Source organism: Galeopterus variegatus, unplaced genomic scaffold, assembly GCF_000696425.1.
Source record: "Galeopterus variegatus unplaced genomic scaffold, G_variegatus-3.0.2 Scaffold4737, whole genome shotgun sequence".
Taxonomy (NCBI): domain Eukaryota; kingdom Metazoa; phylum Chordata; class Mammalia; order Dermoptera; family Cynocephalidae; genus Galeopterus; species Galeopterus variegatus.
Window position 1 is genome coordinate 26,809 of NW_007730848.1, and position 19,157 is coordinate 45,965.

The window sequence follows — 19,157 nt, forward strand, 5'->3', positions numbered from 1 at the left end:
TGAGGCGAGCCTGAGCCTCGCCGTCCTGCGGCTGGCCGGGCCTGGCGCGCGCGGAGAGCTGGGTGGGCAGCGCCGGCTCCCCGCGGCCCGACCTCCAGGGGCGGGGAGGGTTTTCTCTTGTGGCAAGTTCACGAAGCTCGGGCGACCTAAAACTAGGGAATTATTGGTCGTCTTACGACCGCGTAGGTTTTCTTATCAAGCGTTCTTCATAATATTGCCTTTTTTTGGGGGGGGGGCGGCGGGTTGTTTATTTACAGTTTAAGGAATTAAATATTAATAGCTACACAGTCTGTAGAACTTGTGCGTATGCTGCACTGACAGGTGTTCCTTTCCCCCCTCAAGTTCAAAAGTATTTATGGATGCAAGACAGTAGGGATCTTAAATTAGACCCTCTCACCCTTATAGTTTTGCATGTAAAAATAGTGATGCTTTGGTTTGGTATTTATTGTTAGTTTATATTTAATCTTTGACATATTGGAAATGGATGTATACAGAATAGATGTGTTTGAACTAATATTTGCAATTATCTTAGGAAACTAAATCAAGGTTGTCCATTGATAAAAGTTTATAATGCGCATTTTCTGCCCAAGAATGAATCAACTAATTGTTTGATAAAACATTTGACCTCAGTCTTTCATTTTTAATTAATTAAATAAAGATACTAATCTTTCTCTCAGACAGTACTGTTGTGAAGATTAAAGAGTTCATATGCTTTGATATCTAGAGATCTTTAGGTGAGATCTTGTTGTATTCAAGAACGTGGAATAATTAAAGAGGTAGGAATCTTGGGAGCTATTGTGAATTGTGTGACTAGACATGTGAGCCTTGAGGTCTGGAAACCATCTGTCCAGGTGAAAAAAGGAGGTTGTGAGGAAGTTTCCAAAAGGGACCTGCTGTCAGTCAGAGCCCTTGAAGCAAGTCAGTTGATAGGTTCTTACTGGGCACCCAGTTTTAATACTACAGAAAAACGGGCCGGCCCGGTGGCGCACTGGATAGTGCGCCGCTTGGGAAGCGCGGCGGCGCTCCCGCCCGAGGGTTCGGATCCCACATACAGACCGGTTCCCGCTCACTGGCTGAGCGAGTCGCGGGAGCAACACCGAGGGTTGCGATCCCGTTGCCGGTCCCCGGTCCGGTACGGGGGCAACACTGAGGGTTGCGATCCGTGGCCGGACACGGAAAAAGACAAAAAAAAAAAAAAAAAAAATACTACAGAAAAATTTTGGGGACTTTTTTTTTCTTTTCCATTTGGAAGGATTGTAAGGGGGCACCACTGAGATAATGCCATAGGTCAACTTGAACAACTCTGAACTGAAGTAGAACCTCTCTATTGATTAGCTCTACTGTAAGTTATCAGAGTTTCATCACAGGTGTGAGAATCCCTGCCCTTGCAGAAACATTAGAGAGCCTAGAGGAGTCAGGGGCAGGTGTGGGTGGTAATTCCATGGTGATTAATACTTTTCAAAGTGGTTGCACATTTAACTTATTTTTAGCTGTCTTCAGAGAGACTTATTTGATCCAGTAAGGCATTTCTGAAGAGTAAAGGATATGTGGTATTAATCCCTTATATCTGAATATCTCTTAAAATTTTTTTGGTAGCATTTTTATATTCATAATATTTAATCCTCACAGCAACCCCGTGAAGTAGGTTGGATTACAGTCATTAATCCTGTTTTATATATGAGGACACTAAGAGAGTTTGCCACATTGGAGGCTGTGACAGGAATCACTGACAGTCTTGTCCCCTATGGATCATTACCTTCTAAAAATAAAATACAGTGGCCCCCCCTGTTATCCGAGGTTTCACTTTCTGAGGTTTCAGTTACCCGTGGTCATCTGAGGTCCAAAAATATTAGGATATTTTGAGAGGGAGAGAGACATCACATTCACATAACTTTTATTACAGTGTATTGTTATAATTGTTCTATTTTGTTATTAATTATTGTTCATCTCTTACTATGCCTAACTTATAAATTAAACTTTATCATAGGTGTGTATGAATAGGAAAAAACATAGTACTATCCAAGGTTTCAGTGGGGGTTTTGGAACATATTCCCCATGGATAAGGGGGCAGTACTGTACAGCTACCATTTTTGAGGTCATACTGTTTGCTGGGATATTTATATATGCATCCCTTTATTTAGACATCCTAAGAAATAGTTATTCTGGCCCTGCCACTTGGTAGTTCTAAATTTAAATTTCTTCATTTGTAAAACGTATTGTGGGGATTAAATGAGGTCATATGTAAAACACTTAACACAGTGCTCTATAATGCGTTCAGTAATGTTAGTTGCTGTTAATTTATGTTTTCCTTATTAAATGAGTCTCAGAGAGTTAAATAACTTGGTCAAGTGGAGAGGGTGCCAGAACTCTGGGTCTGATTGGCTGCAAAGTCTGTGCACCTTCATCATGTGTGTGTACAGTGATGCTTCTTTTTGAAACTTGCTTTCTTGGTATTCCATGATGTAGTGGTCTTTTTCTGCAGTCACCTGGTCCCCTTTGCTTGTTCTCTTCTTAATCCCTGTAAAAATGCATTTTGCTTCTCTGCCTTGAGTAGCACTTCCTTAGTGCTCAGACACTTTTATATGGTCATATTTATGTTGCTGCTGTTGAAGTCTGTCTGACCAGCAGCTGCTGAGCAGTTGGAATTTTTTATTTTTTCATGTAGGTCTACTCTTTTATTATCCAATCTAGTTTGTCATTAGATCCTGTCAAATTTTCCATTAAAAAGTCTGTGGGTTAATATTTCCCTCCTTTTTATTCCCAAGGTTACTGCCCTCCTCCAGGGTTTTATGACTCTCACACTTGAACTGCAACAGTGCCTTCTAACTGGGCACTTTAGTTCAATGGTTTTCAAAAATATTTTAACAGCAGAAACATATTAATAGCAGAAGTGTTCTGTTTGGAGTAGGGGTAGGACACCAGGACCTGGTTCGCAGTCCCTTATTCCTTTCCCCTTTTGTTATCCTGCAGAATCTCCAATGCTCCACAGAACACAGTTTGTCTTACTTCGTCCTGCACGTGGCTTTTGATTTATTTTGCTAAAACATCACTTCAGTCATGCTAATCCTTTTTTTTTTGGATTGAGGGCACACTTGTCTACTTTGTATCCAAGGCCTCTATCACTTAGTCCCAGCCTTCTGTTACTGTTCACTGAGATGAATCTGTCCTCATGAAGTTTCCCTATTGTTCTTTAGGTTGTTGGCTGTGGGTACTCCCAACATTGCCTTTGTTCACGCTTTTCTAAAAAGTAATTTTGCCTGTAATCTGTTTTATTCTTCTTCCTTCAAGGTCTGCTTCATAAAGTGTCTTTTCTGAATAATTTGTAGCTTGAGATATTTCTCTGTATTCCTAATAGGATATGTATTTGATTATATGACATCTTCCTATTCTTTTTTATTACGAAATTTTAGACATCGAAAAGATAATAGGGACTAATTTAATAAATACCATGTATCACCACCCAGCTTAAGAAATAAAATATTACCAATACATTTGGAGCCCTCATGTGTATCTCTTCTTAATTGCATTTCCTTTCCATCCCCCAAAGGGTAGTCAGTGTCCTGAATTGGAGGTTTGTCCTTCCCATACACGTCTTTATATTTTTAGCATGTTGTTCACACACACACACGCGTGCGGGCTTGCGCACACATGCACACGTGCATGCATAGTATTAGGCCTGAGTATTAGGCCCTGATTTTGAAATTTGCTCCTTTGGGTATCATTCTTCTACTCTGTGAGTTGGAGATTCCAGTGTGCAGCCAGGTTTCAGAATCATGGCTCAGAGTCCTAGATGATCTGTAAGGCACCTGTTACCCTCACATTTCATTGATTTGGTCTCTCCAACAGAAGGCTTATGTTTAAACATAGGCAATAGATGTGGTCACCCATGTCACTGACGTGAAGTATCAGAATCGCTTTTAGGTTCCCCAGATTTTCTTAGCAGGTCTGTCACAGAGGTCTTTACAAGTTCTTATTGAAAGGACATTAAATAGTTATTAATTGTTAGCATTTTGGTAGGTTTGAGGTTATCAGATTTCTTTGTACGGGAACCCCTAGTGGAGAGAAAAATGACCACAGAATAGGTAAAGTTTGGTAGGTAGAAAGGGAAGTGACCGGAACATGGGCTCTTTACCAAGTAGAAAATTCATAGGAGGGAGTTGGGTCTCTATGATAGACAGGTGGGCAGCATGAGATCTCTGGTTGTAAGCAGTTATGTACAATACTTGTCAAAGAGAGGACAGAATGTCATTGCTGTAGAGAGATACTTTGCCAGATAGGCCTTATTCTTCAACTAGATTATAGAATTAGTAGTTATTTAAAATTTAAAATTCATTGATTAACATGTAGTTGGAAGAAAAGTTGGTGTGGAACAGTGAAAACACTGGAAGAATAATAAGAGAGTAAGTTGCCGAAGTGTACTTAATTTCTTCAGTTTAAGCTGTAGTTAGATTCTGTGGGAAAAAAAATTATTTTTTCAATAGTGTGAAGGGTAGTTTGGGGGAAGTAAAATTGAAGATTAAAGTAAAAATGTTAGGGTTACAAAGTGCATTTACACAGATGAAAAGTGAAGGTAAGAAAATAATCATTTCATAAGGGCAAATGTTGCTGTGCATGGAAGGATTATAAGTAAGAAGATAGGTTATTATGGAATGAAAAAGCAGAGGTAAAGAGATGAGGATATAAAAGGGTAAAGTAGAAAGTATTCATGTATTCCTCAGCATGAAGAGCCCACATCAGCCTGTAGCGTCTGTAGCCCTGACCTTAGGTCAGGATTTAGGAATGGAGATAACAGAGAACCCTCAGCTCTCAGGAGCTGAATTGAGTGGGACAAAGCAACAGCCAGATAGGTAGTTAGTAGGATATCAGGAATATGTTGAAGACACTGTAATGAGAAGAGGTGTGGACTTCATTTTATGTCTGTATTCCTAATTTATGTGTCCTTGGGATGTTGGAAGGTGAAATTCTTGTGTGCTTGTTATCGGAGAGTTTCACTAAGTGGAGAGCTGAAGTTGTCTTTGAGTAGATGAACTCTAAGAATTCTTTTTTTTTTTTTGTCTTTTTCGTGACCGGTAAGGGGATCACAACCCTTGGTGTGGTGTCGCCCACACCGTGCTCAGCCAGTGAGCGCACCGGCCATTCCTATATAGGATCCGAACCGCGGCGGGAGCGTCGCTGCACTCCCAGCGCTGCACTCTCCCGAGTGTGTCATGGGGCCGGCCCTAAGAATTCTTTTATTTTCCTCCCTCTCCCCGCCTTTTTTTTTTCCTCTTTGTTTAAAGATTTCAATTGGCTTTACTGAGATATTAGAATTGGGCAACACTTCATTCCGTAAAATAGAGTAAGTGTTCCCTCTAAGAACTGTTAAAAGAACAAGAGACAGCTGACTCAGGGAAGAGGCCCTAGGGGAAGTTTCCAATTTTAGAGGCAGGCAAGTGGACACAATGTTCAGAGTAGTCCAAAGGGAAAAGAACCCACCAAACTGGAGCATCTCTTTGAATTAACAACTTGATCCCTAAAGCATATGCCGCCTTCCCTTTGGCTTTTCTTGACTGAGTTAGGGTGACATCAACTTCATTAGAATTGGTTTAGGCCCTGGAGATGGGAAGAGTCAATTGGCTCTTCCTTCTTGGAGAGAGGGAGGATGACAATGAAATCTGTGGCAGTTCCTGGTGAGCAGAATTTAGTTGCAGATTAAGGCAATAGAGAAACCCCATCTGTAGTTGAGTCTAAGCAATGATTAATTTATCCGTTGTTCTTTAAGGGGCTGAGAGGTGGAATATACTACTATCGAAGAATTTGTTAGAAATGTAAAGAAAAAGGTAAATATACAGTATATGAAACACAAGCTAGGTTGAAATTTGCTTTTTGAAGTAATCTGAGTGCTCATTCCAGAAATGTATATCAGTAAAGTTTTAATAATAAAAGGTTTAAATCGGACACTTCTTGTTTGGATTGCAAAGGAAAAATAAGTGCTTAGAATTTGTGAAGAATTTCATTTTTCTGGTTTCAGAGAAGTCTGTGTTGACTTAGAGGTACTGTCACCTCAGGCCGTCATATATTAGTGGCTTTCAAAATTTTTTTTATTTTTTAACATTGTTACTGACACTCAGTTCAGATCCACATATATATATATATATAAGACCAAAACAGAAGTTTTATGAAATGTACTACTTGTGATGTTTTCTGATATTTTTCTATGTTCTATTTCATTAGAAAAATGCTGGTCATGATCTACCAAATTATTTTCATGACCCACTAATAGGTTATTATCTGTAGTTTGAAAACATATTGTTGGTGTATCCGTTAGTGACAGTCAGAAAGCTGACTTCATTTTCATCTCCATTCTATTACTTAAAAGTGATGATGGTACTGCCGAAGGAATCCAGAGTGGTGTTACTGTAACAACCTATACATACAATAGAGATATTCTGTAAGATTCTAGAAAGTGAAGAGGTGAAGGAAAGAGAAGAAACTAATATTTTAAAACTACTATATTTAGAACACTTTATATATGTCCCTATGAAAGTGTGGGAAAATGCAGAATGATTATCTGTGATGTCTGACAGAGTTAACAAAGGAAAATGTAATATATAAAGGTTGCTGTGAGGCAAAGGCTCATTTGCCTTCTGGTGTAGACTGACCCTGTGCACTGGAAACATCTAACTAACTACAATTATGATGACCTCAGTTTCTGACTCTGTATCAGCTCCACCCTAACTACCAAAGGTCTTTACATTTTTCTCCCAAAGAGAAAATTTATGCTATCTGATAGAAACTTTTTTTTAGCTTTATCTCAAGCTGCTTTTTTGTTGTGATTTTATTTGAATTGCTATGTACTTTGGGTTATTCTAATTTCAAGAATCTTTTAGCTCTTAGAACAAAGAGTCTATATTTGAAATGTCTTGTTACAGCTGTTTTTTTCTACATAAAGTCTCAAGTTGAATGAATGAAAGTGGCAAATATGTAAACATATATATGAATATTAAAAAAATAAGTTCATTTTTTATATGCTGTAGATATTAAAGTGCAGATTACCTTGAATTTCTGAAAGTACATCGAAGGCTATATCTTGAAAAATGACTTCATAGTAAAATGAGAATTACAGAAAACTGTTAACATTAATGACAATTAATTAGTGTGTTAGTATTGTGTACTGGGTTCTGAAATAGTCTGTAAATATAGATGATACTAGACATCTTAGTAAAGAGGTAAATTGAGTAAATTTTTCAGATGTTTCCAGCTATCTTGATATATATCTATATCTACATCTATATATAGATAGATATATATCTATATCTACATCTAGAACTTCAAAAAGTTCTTGGAGAGATTTGTATTATCTTTTAATTCTGCTTTTCCATGAACTTTTTGAAGTACCCCTGTATATCTATCTCAGTATCTTGATACACACGTGCATATTTATATAATTGGGGAAATTGTTGAGCATGTGTGATTCCAAGGATGGGGTAGATTCAATATATAGAATATGCTTCTCTGTGTAGTAGGTCTTTTCATTTTTAGGATTTTTGGTTAAAGAGTCCTACAATTGGAATGCCAATTAAACTTCTTTTGTAATTTAGGTGAATTTTTTATATATTTGAGGAAAGCATAAACTGAAGATAATAGGCAGCTAATTTCCTTGACACTCTCTCGGGAGCCGCATAGTCTCCTTTCTCTGTTGGGTTGAGCCATTCTGTCTTTTCTGAAAACTTTCTTTACTTGTCACTGTTCATGGCAGAAATTGGCTATAAGCCTGTATTTCATTCATTTACTCATTCATACATTCGATAATTATTAATGGACTGTCTACCAGATTCCTGATGCTTTTGTACATGGTAAATGGAACATATGAGATCTTTGCCCTCATAAAACATACACTCTATTTGACCTTGAGCTATGAAAAATAGAAGTAGCATGTACTGATAGAGAAAAGTGGTGGACTCTGCTTAATAGGGCAGTTGGAGGAGGCTTCTCTAAGAAGGTGATATTTAAGCTTCAGCATGACATTTAGAAATTATCCATGTGAATAGCAGAAGAGTATTCCACGCAGAGGGAAAAGCTGCAAGAAGGCCTGGAAGTGAGAAAGAGCTTAGTGTGTGGGAGGAATTGAAATGAGGCCATTGTGGCTGATTGCAGAATGGGAGAAAGTGAGTAAAGATGAGGTCATAGAGATGGGCAGGGATTCAGTGAAGCAGGCCATGGAAAGGAATTTGGATTTGAGTCACAGTGCTCTGGGCTGTCATTAAATGATTTTTAAGCAGGATTTTAAGCAATTATGTTTTTAAAAGATCATTCTGGTTGCTTTAGGTAGAGTAAACAGTAGAGCGTTAAGAATAAAAGCAGAGAAAAAGAGGCTGTTGCAATAATTCGTGGTTAGAGATGGTGGAGTCAGTGGAGATGGAGAGAAGCGGACAGGCTTAAGTTATATTTTGGAGTTAGAAATGAAGGGCTTATGGATAGACTAGATGTGGAGAATGAAGAAGAAAGAAGAATCAATCCTATCTCCTATGTTTTGGGTTTGAGCAACTTGGAGGATGAGGGAATACTGGGAGAGGAACAGGTTTGAGTATATATAGTCTCTTTCTTAGAATTCCACACTCCCAGGAAAGTGAATCTCATGGCCCAAAATGTGATCTTACGTGGTTCCCTTAGAAGAGGAAGTGGATAGGGAGGAAATGATGGGTACTGACTTCTTTTTTTAACCTGTTGTTTTCACCAGCAGGTTAGAGTAGAGAATGGGAAACATACCTAGTCTTTGTTAGGTGTTGAAATATTTGGATGTGCTGGTAACCTGATATTTTTTTTTTAAAGAAATCTTTTTATTGCAAAATAAAACATAGTACAAAACAAATGTGTGGCTTAGTGAATTATTATAAAGCAGACACCTTTGTAATCACCATTCGGGTTAAGAAATAGAACAAATAGAACCTTCTGAGTGCTCTCTTGCAATCAGAGTGACCTTTCTCCTTAAGTACCATTATCCTTGCTTTTATGGTAGTAACCTAAATGTGCGTTGCTAAATACTCTAGGTTAGTCTTGCTGATTCGAAGTAGTTTTGTTATGAATTGTCGTGTTTAATCTTTAGGTTAGTCCTCCATTCCTTTCTTTTCTTTTCCCTGTTGAAGACCCAGGCTGTTTGAATGTAGTTTCCCACTGTCTGGATTTTGCTGATTGCTTGCTCAGTGTGCTGTTGAGCATGTTCCTTTGTCCTCTGTGTTTCCTGCAAATGGGCAGCTGGATCCAGAGATGGATCAGACTCAACTTTGATCCCTTAGGCATCGTTATAGAGTGGGGTTTGGCAAGACTTTAGGAATCTCTTAATGTCTAATTGTCTTTCTTTTTTTGTGATATTAGTAGCTGTTGATGGTTAGTGCTTGTTTCTGTTAATTCATTGGGTGTTGCAAAATGGTGAAATTCTAAGTACATCATTTTGTTTTCATTTATTAGTTGGAATGTTTTTATAAATAGTCACCTCCCCTCATCTTCTGTTTGGCTACTCAATGGTATTGTTTATATAGAAAAGGTAGGATAAATGCTTGATTCTTCCCCTTAATTTACCAGTTTTCAGGATAATGAATTAGTCACCTATTTCCTCCAAGGGGGACCAGTTCTTTTTTTGTTTTAAATGCCATTATGAACTGATGGATTTAAACATATTTGATGGATTTTAATCCATTGCAGCTACTGTCATTGAAGCTCAAGTTGTCCCATTTTTGGTTAGTGGGAGTCTCTTCAGGAGACAACATGACCTTAGTGGTCATTGATAGCTTACTTGCTGTCTGCTGTGATAAGATATTCGGGGCTCATCTTGTACATTTCCTGTCCCATATCTGGAATCAACCGTTTCTCCAAGAAGCCCTGGTTTCTTTTAGTGAGAAATGGTTTTTCAAGACACTAAACTGTGTGCTAATATTCTGTTATTTTCAATAGCATTTTATTCATAGATAACTGATTCATTCTTTCAAACTGTGGGATATTCTGTCAAAAAATATGATGGAACTGGAAGTTTTGAGCTCTTTTCTGGGTAATATCTTTACCACACATTTATTTTCTAAGTTTGAGTCAGAAATTTGGCGTATGTAGACTCAAATTATGTGGTATTATTTAAAGGAGATTTTTATATTCATGTTCTCCCTAGTTACTCTGGTTGCCCTTTGACCCACTATTATCCTAATATCCAGCTTCACTTCTTTCTCACTTCTAAATGTTTCAAGTGACCTAGTGTATTCTTTTTCTTAAATGAAAAAAATATAGAAAGATGAAAGAATCCAAGACAAATAACAACATTATTGATAAGATCAGATTTTAGGCCTTATTTTTTTTTTTAGGTAGAACTTTTAGTCTGCTTTATTTCGTGTACATAAAAATATTGATGTACAAACAATGTCAAAGGCAACTTAAGGCTGCTTTATAAATCCAACCCTGACTATAGTATGATGAATTGCAAAATGAAATCCAGCTATTAAATGTCATGTTATTCCTTTCTAGTTTTGATATTAGCCCTTTTAAGTTTTACTGTGCTTTGAATAAAATGTGTTATTTATCTCATTAACACAGTTGGCAATTTGTGTTTGTCATTGTGTCACATAACTTTAGAAAGAACTAGTTTTAGTATAAGTACATATGTATAAAAGACATTAGGTTGTACCTGTAAGTTGGTATGTGAATTAGTCTGTTGTTTTGCAATCAAATAGCAACCAGTAACCATTTTCCAATGATCAGCCATTGAAAATTTTAAGATAACCAGTGAAATATGGATTGTACAAAGAAATTGGAGAGAAATGATTGCTCTGAATAAAATTTATAGATAATATAATTCCTAAGAGTTATAAGAAACAAGAGTCAAATTAAGCAATGGAATTCCATAAAATTACAGTGGAAAATAAAAATAAATCTACTAACTTAACACTTGAGAAGAAAGTATTTTGATGGTTTTCTTTTCCTGGCAGACTGAGTTTTCTATCTATGCACTGGATTCTCATTGTATATTTTCTTTCTTTTTTTTTAAAGAAGAGAATTCAAACACAAGGCCAATGAGGGAGAAAAAAAGGATTTTTTTCCCTTTAATGACTTCAGCATTTGATCAGTTTTTTAAAATTTTATTTAAAATTTAAAAAAATTTTTTAATTTATTAATATACAGTGTAGTTGATTTTCAAGTCCATTTACCACTTCCTCCTTCCTCCCCTCACTATCCCCCCATCAGTCAGTTTTTTTTTTTTTCCTTTTTGTCTTTTTCGTGACTGGTAACGGGATCGCAACCCTTGGTGTCACGTCCGCACCGCGCTCAACCAGTGAGCGGACTGGTCTCTATATGGGATCCGAACCCTCGGCGGGAGCGCCGCCGTGCTCCCAAGCGCCGCACTCTACCGATTGCACCACCGGGCCGGCCCCATCAGTCAGTTTTAATAAATGTTATAAAAAACTCATGTGATATGAATGAGCCTGCCAAAATAGTAATATAGTGATACCTTTAAAGATATTTAGCATCACTGGGAAGTGTGGTGTATCACATGAATGGATTTTCATAATAAAGGAGGTGAGCCACTTTCAGCATTGTACGTTAAACATTAAAAAAGAAAATACATTTCCAAAAATAAAAAAAAAAGGAAGGGGCCGGCCCGGTGGCTCACTGCTACAGTGCGCTGCTTGGGAGCGCGGCAGCGCTCCCGCCGAGGGTTCGGATCCCATATAGAGACCAGTCCGCTCACTGGTTGAGCGCGGTGCGGACGTGACACCAAGGGTTGCGATCCCGTTACCAGTCACGAAAAAGACAAAAAGGAAAAAAAAAAAAACTGACTGATGGGGGGATAGTGAGGGGAGGAAGGAGGAAGTGGTAAATGGACTTGAAAATCAACTACACTGTATATTAATAAATTAAAAAATTTTTTTAAATTTTAAATAAAATTTTAAAAAACTGATCAAATCCAACCAGTTCTGATGGAAGTCATTCCAAAGTGAAAACACATGACCCAGTCTTCTGAGACTAATCATTTGCTTTCTTGATTACTTAATATTATTTTTTTTTGTGAGTTGTAGGTTTTGGTGTGTTTTGTTGCTACATGTAGCTGTCTCCGGACACCCCCAGTCTTGCCTTTTGCATTTACTTTTACCTTTCTTTTCTCATTGCTATGTCCTTCTCTAAACTGCTGCTTAAAATAATTATCTGATTTGACAGTAGCTCATGCCCCTCAAAGTAAAGTACATGCTCTTTGTGTGTCAATTTTTGTTTACCAGAGGCTTTTTCTCTTCTAGGTTCATAGTTACATCTTGAAAATAGTCTTTTGGCTGAGAAGAACACTGTTATGAACTGAAAAAGGAAAACTTATGCAAAACTTTTCTAAGTTACTAAAATTTAGTATGAAAATAGTCAATTTTTTGGCATCAGGATTTTACTTTAAAAAGCCCACAGAATTCTCAAGTTAAAAAAAAAATTCTGTCATTTTGGAGCATTACTTAGGTTTTAAGGATTCTTGGTATTTCCAAAGCTGTTGGAGTTTCAGAGGGTATTTATACCTGTACAAATACAGTAACATTTCGTTAGCAGTAGTTTATTTTAAATTTTTATGGGTGAGTTATTTAGGTGATTTGTCTATTTTATAATGATTTTTTTTTTCTATCAGATACAGCTAGGATTTAAAATTTTTATTTTCACTTCTAAAAACCAAAATCAAACAGGTAAAAAGAACCCCAATTTAGAAAGCCAAAAATTATTTTCACAAAGCACCCAAATCATGAATGGTTTCTCAGTCTCCTCCCCTTAATCTGTTTACAAAGAAGAACAATGAAATACCGAGAAATGACTTCATATGTGCTGTTGCTGTGTAATCAAATAGCACTGAGAAATCAAGCAAAATAGCATCCATCTGTGTAGACAGCTGAAAACAGCCACTACCTTCACAACCCCCCCATCTGTATTCATGAAAGCCTGTGAAAATTAAGCAGAAGTTAGAGAATGGAGCTCATTGAATGATACAAATGTTTTAATATTGTCAGAGTTTAAACCTTCCTTGAAGTTTTGGATTATTGCAATCAACGGTAGTATTCTGCTGGGGATGAGGCAGGGAGTTGTGAGAGTATAGATACTAAATCCACATATTTTATCTTCAAAGTTTGAGTTTTAGGGATATAAAAGAGGAAGAAAATATGTGAGTAAATCCAGTTTTTAAGTGTACATACTGTGTTTGGCATGGTGGATATTTCTATATGACAGGCTGGTGTGTAGACCTTGGTAAATTTCATATAAAAAGTATTGTCTTTTTTTTTTAACATTAATTAAAAATTCTTTTCTTTTTTAGTTCTTATATCTAGATATGGTTGTTAAATATTTAAAAATCTTTATAATACACTCGATTAAAACTAAATGAGCCTTATGGGTCTGCATGTTTCTTATAAAATTATCTTTAATTTTTATTTTAGTAGGACATGAATATGTTGGACCATTTTCAGATTAATTGTCTACATCTTTGGGATTTTTATTTTTTGAAAAATTAGTTATTAAGAAAGTGAATGCAGTGACATGTCTTTAAGGCTAGTGAGTATTTTGCAGTTTTTGTTAACTTCATATAGGTTTGTTACAAGAAATTGAAAGAAATCAGATCACTTTCAGTTTATGGTAAGTGGAAAAACTTCTTAGAAAATAAAAATAAGAGTCCAAGGGTAAGAGAAGAGAAAATCTAAGCTTCTTTTCCTTTAAAGCTCTTTGCCAGGAAATTATAATTTTAGTACTTTTGGGCAAAGAGCCCAATCTGAGAGCAAATGGTATGATAGCGTTGAAAAACAAGACTTTCATTTAGTTAAAAAAATTCTTTATCTATTGCAGAGCATTTGTTTTCATAGGGAGTTTTAGTTCATTATAGTGCCAATAATTAACTAACCCCCCGTAAATTTAATACCGTTTTATTAAAGTAAGTACACTATGAGGTCCTCAAAATGCATCTATTTTACTATTAAAACAGGGATACTAATTAAGTGAAGTGATTAAGAGCCTTTGCTTTAGAGTCAGATAGACCTTGGTTCTAATCTCAGCTCTGCTGTTTACTGCAGTGCAGTGGGGCAAGTTTTACTGAACTTCTCTAAGTCTCAATGTACTCACTTGTAAAATAGAGGTAATAGTAGTACCTTCTCTGTAGGTTTTTTGATGATTAAATGAAATACTGATTACAAGGTATTTGTCTCTGAAGACAGTTTCCAAAGTGTTCTAAAAATGTGTCTGGCATAGTCAGCATCTTTTGAAGAAACACGTAACTTTGTAAGGATATAAAAAGGACGACTTTTGGGCCGGCCCGGTGGCGCACTGGATAGTGCGCCGCTTGGGAAGCACAGCGGCGCTCCCGCCTGAGGGTTCGGATCCCACATACAGACCGGTTCCCGCTCACTGGCTGAGCGAGGCACGGGAGCAAACGACTTTTGGGCCGGCCCGGTGGCGCACTGGATAGTGCGCCGCTTGGGAAGCACAGCGGCGCTCCCGCCTGAGGGTTCGGATCCCACATACAGACCGGTTCCCGCTCACTGGCTGAGCGAGGCGCAGGAGCAACACCGAGGGTTGCAATCCCGTTGCCGGTCCCCGGTCCGGTATGGGGGCAACACTGAGGGTTGCGATCCGTTGCCGGACATGGAAAAAGACAAAAGACAAAAAATAAAAATAAAATAAAAAGGACGACTTTCACTTAGATACATATGTTCTAGTTGAATTTTTTAAAAAAGAAAATCAGTTTTATTACTTTAAAGCTAAACATTTACTAAATATTTAGCTTTTTAAAGTGAAAGGGAGTAGGGAAAAAAAAGATCCTTAAATTTTATTAGTTTAAGATATAAAATGTACTTCCTGTGGTAGTAGAAAAGATGTTTGATTTTGTGGATTCAAGGTCAGATTCATCATTGTGTAATTTAAAAAGCACTCGATATTTAAGGCTAACTTTGTGACTTTTAGCATTGTTTAATAATTTTATGTTGAAGGACTAAAAGATGAAAACCTTTCATGTGTTTTAAAGATATGACTTTTCTAAGAGTATTCAAGATGAAACTTCTAGGGTTGAGGAGTGGTACTTAATTTTAAATGATATCACATATGAGATGAAGCATAGTGCCTAGAACTTAGCAATAATAGCAATTTTTACTTACCAAATAGCTACTGTTTAGTGATACAGCTGCCAACAATGTGGTGAGTAAAGCCTGTGCTTTAGTGATAGGGAAATCTGCCAGAAGAAAAAAAAGATGTTGACAGTTGCAGAGCTGAAATCAGGTGGAAGGTGCTTTATGAAGAAGAAATCTCTGTTCTCATAGAGTTAAGTTTTTTCTCTTTTGCTAGGTTTGCACTCTGGCTAGGACTTCTTCTCCATGATTAGTTTCCTAAGAGATCTAGAGGGCATCACAATTATTCTTGTTTAGGGAGCTAGATATGGCTGTATAGAAAGCCTTCCTTTGTATCTCTCTTTTAAGCCTTTAGTCAGAACAAACAACCCAAACAAAAAGGGCAAAGGACTTGAATGGACAGTTCTCCAAAGGAGACATGAATGGGCAATAAGCACATGAAAAGATGCTCATCATCACTAATCATTAGGAAAATAGAAATCAAAACCACAATAAGATATATACTTTTTAGGATGGCTACTGTAAAAAACCAAAACAAAGAAAATAATAAGTGTTGACAAGGATGTGGAGCAACTGGAAGTCTGTGTGTTGCTGGTAGGAATGTGAAATAGTGCAGGCAGTGTGGAAAACAGTATGGCAGTTCCTTAAAAAATTAAAAATAGATTACCTATGATCTAGTAATTCCACTTCTGGGTATGTACCCAAAAGAATTGAAAGCAGAAACTTAAAGAGATATTTATATACCTGTGTTCATAGCAACATTTTGTACAATAACCAAAAGGTGGAAACAACCCAAGTGTCCATCAATAGATGACTGGATAAACAAAATGTGGTATAAACGTAAAAATGGAAAATTACTCATCCTTAAAAAGGAATGAAATTCTGATACATGTTACAACATGGATGAACCTTGAAAACACTATGATAAGTGAAATAGTCTAGACACAAAAGGACAAATACTCATAATATGATTCTGCTGGCATAGTCAAATTCATAGGCACAGACAGAATGTAGAATGGTGATTACCAGGGATTGGGGGCAGGGGAGGAGGGAGGATGGGAAGTTGTTTAATAGGTACAGAGTTTTGGTTGGAGATGATAAAAGGAAAAATCTTTTTCTATACTCACAATGGTTCTGACAAAAATGGTGTCGGATTCCCCCCCATACCAACCAGTTTTGCAACTCTCTGGGCACAAACTGAGTGTTCTATAATTTAATTCAATTCGGACACTAACTCAAGGTAGTTAGTGTCAGGCATCACAGGTTTAGAGCTCAGTCCCACAAGACTGCCACCACTTCAGATACCAGTTGCGAGTCCTAGGCCTCTAGTACTTCTGACCAACTTGGCAACAAATCAGGTTCAATAATTTGCTACAACGGTTCACAGAACTCAGGGAAACACTACTTACTGTTACCTGTTTATTATAAAGGATATGCAGGTGAACAGGCAGATTAAAAGGTACATATGGGGAGGTCCCGAAGGGTCCCAATTGCAGGAACTTATGTCCCCATGCACTTGGGGTGCATCACCCTCTCAGCATGTGGATGTGTCCACTGACCCATAAGCTCACTGAACTCCATCACTTAAGGTTTCTATGGAGGTTCCATTACGTAAGCATGATTGATTAAATCATTGGCCACTGGTGATTAATTCAATCTTCAGTCTCTCCCCAACCCCTGAGGTTGGGTCTGGCATTGGGGCTGAATGTTCCTACATTTTAATTACTTGGTCTGTTCCTCTGGCAACCAGCCCCCATCCCGAAGCTATAAAAGGGTCCACCAGGAGTCACATCATTAGCATAAACTGAGGAGCTTATTGTGAATAACAAAAGACGGTCCTCTCACCCCTGTCACTCAGGAAATAACAAGGGTTTTAGGATCTCTGTGCCAGGGACTGTGATGAAGACCAAGTGTATATTTCTTATCATATCATATCATCACAGATGATGAAAAGGTTGTGGAGATTGATAGTGGTGATGGTAGTACAATAACGTGAATGTACTTAATGCTACTGAATTGTATACTTGAAAATAGTTAAAATAGTAAGCTTACTGTTATGTGTATTTTACCACAGTTTAAAAGAAAGCTGTTAGCTGACTTCTTCTGAGCTTTACCTGATCTAAAGGGTCATCCTTAGCAGAAGTCACAACCTTGCAAACTACTATTCCAGGAGTGGAAACAGAGAGAAAAGAAAGGAAGCAGACTAAATATAGTCCTTTTTTTTTTTTTCTACCCTAAAGTCGTTTATGACTGACTGGGCTGTTTCTTGTGTTTTGGAGTTAACAGACTTTTCAGAAAGAGCTGTAATTCTTGACTAGCTTCAGAGCTCTGGTCTGCTAAATTTGCACTTTGTTTTCCTGTCCTACCCTAATATTTTCATATAATTTCACACAGATGCTTTCATCTCCTTTGTAGAGAAGATTGAGATACAGTGGCTGGTAGGAAGAAGAGCTACCTTACATACTTTCATCTTAATTTCATTCGATTATGATTCCTGCATAATTTTTGCTTTTATCACAGGAGAATTTCTTTTCTTCTTCTTCTAACTTTCATCTGACCTTTGAATGTATCTCTTGTCTTATCTTCTGTGACTTTACTCTTGTAATCACATTTTTGTCCCCCAATTCTAGAATCTTCAAAAGTCTGCTTCCAAGGGTGTATTCTATTTCAGCTTTCCAACATGCTCCGGCCTTGTTTATCTAATGAAACTGCTTTTTTTGGTAAGACCAGAAACTTTTTCTTTCTTCTTATACCCCTCTTATCTCTGTTTCTTGAAGCTTTCTCTTTCTCTGGCTTTCTGATTCTCCTTTTGCCTCTGTTTCTCTGCTGCTTTGCATGCTCCCAAGTCACAATTGATGGTGACCTCTCATTTTCCGTTTACTATCTTTTCCACCTCTTTTTTTACGCAGTTATTTCCTAGGTGAGTTTATCTACTCTCATGGCTTCAACTTTGATTGAAATGACCCACAAATACTTTCGATACTTGAAAGTTTTGTACTCAGTCTCCTAAATAACATTTGACTACTTTGCTGTCTCCTTAAAAACATTATGTTAAAAACTTAATCCTTGCCTTCCATCTGACCTTTACTAATTAGTGTTGTCGTTGTTTTCCCAGTTTGCATTTGGTGTGTGATTCTTTCCTCTGCTTCGTTTCCTGTATCAATTACTCTGTTACTTAGGTCCTTTAAGACCGCAAGGGAAAGAGGTTCACTGAATATATTTGGTATGGGACTTTTACTGTGAGGATACTTGGGAAATTTGCATGGAATAGCCTGGGAAGGTGCCTGGTTCCCTCTGAGCTCCAGTGTTTCTAATATTGAGTTATGTAACAGGCTCCATTAACATGGGGACTAGCAGCTTAGAGTCACTTGGAAAAATGAGTTGAGTTCCAGTGACCTTTGTTCTTTGTTCACCTAACCTTAGATTTCAGAAAGAATAAGCGCTAATTGGGCCATTTTGAAACCATGAAATTTGTAACATCTCCATTGGCCATTTCAGCCCTTGGATGGATGCTTTTGTCCTCTGCCTCAACTTCTGGCCATACAGAAATACTTTTTATTGCCGGGGTGGTAAAGCTGTTTTAATTTGAAGCGACACCTTGTGAGCCATAACAGTTTATACAGGAAGAAGTTTTTTTTTCCCTTCAGGGCATTGTGTAAGTGACAGGCATTTTGAAGTTCCTTTAATTCTCCAGTAGTTACAAATTTGTTTTCTTATTTGTTTATTTATTTATTGGATGTAAGTTATTTAAACCGTAGTGTGTGAGGTTCTGTGTTAGGTACTTATTGGAAATATGATGCTGCATAAGAATTCTTGGAATTCACATTCTAGCTCTAGAGTTAATCTCATGCAATACATAAATATTAAAAAGAATAATGACTTAATGTGCTAAGTGGTAAAATAGTGGCAGGTGCCACATGCTGTGGGTCCACAGTAGACAGTGGGATTAGTTCGCTCTCGCTCTCTCTGTGTGTGTGTGTGTGTGTGTGTGTGTGTTTGTGTGTTTGCATGGGTGGATGGGATGGTGATAGAGGAAAGGAGGTTATTATGGCAAACTTCCCAGAG

At 37.4% G+C, this 19,157-nt stretch overlaps 1 protein-coding gene across 1 annotated transcript in view; it reads left to right on the forward strand.

The window, feature by feature from the left end:
* The window catches only part of LOC103603673 (serine/threonine-protein kinase 3-like), a 125,674-nt gene that overhangs the window by 1,027 nt on the left and 105,490 nt on the right, over positions 1-19,157 (forward strand). The window lies entirely within an intron of this gene.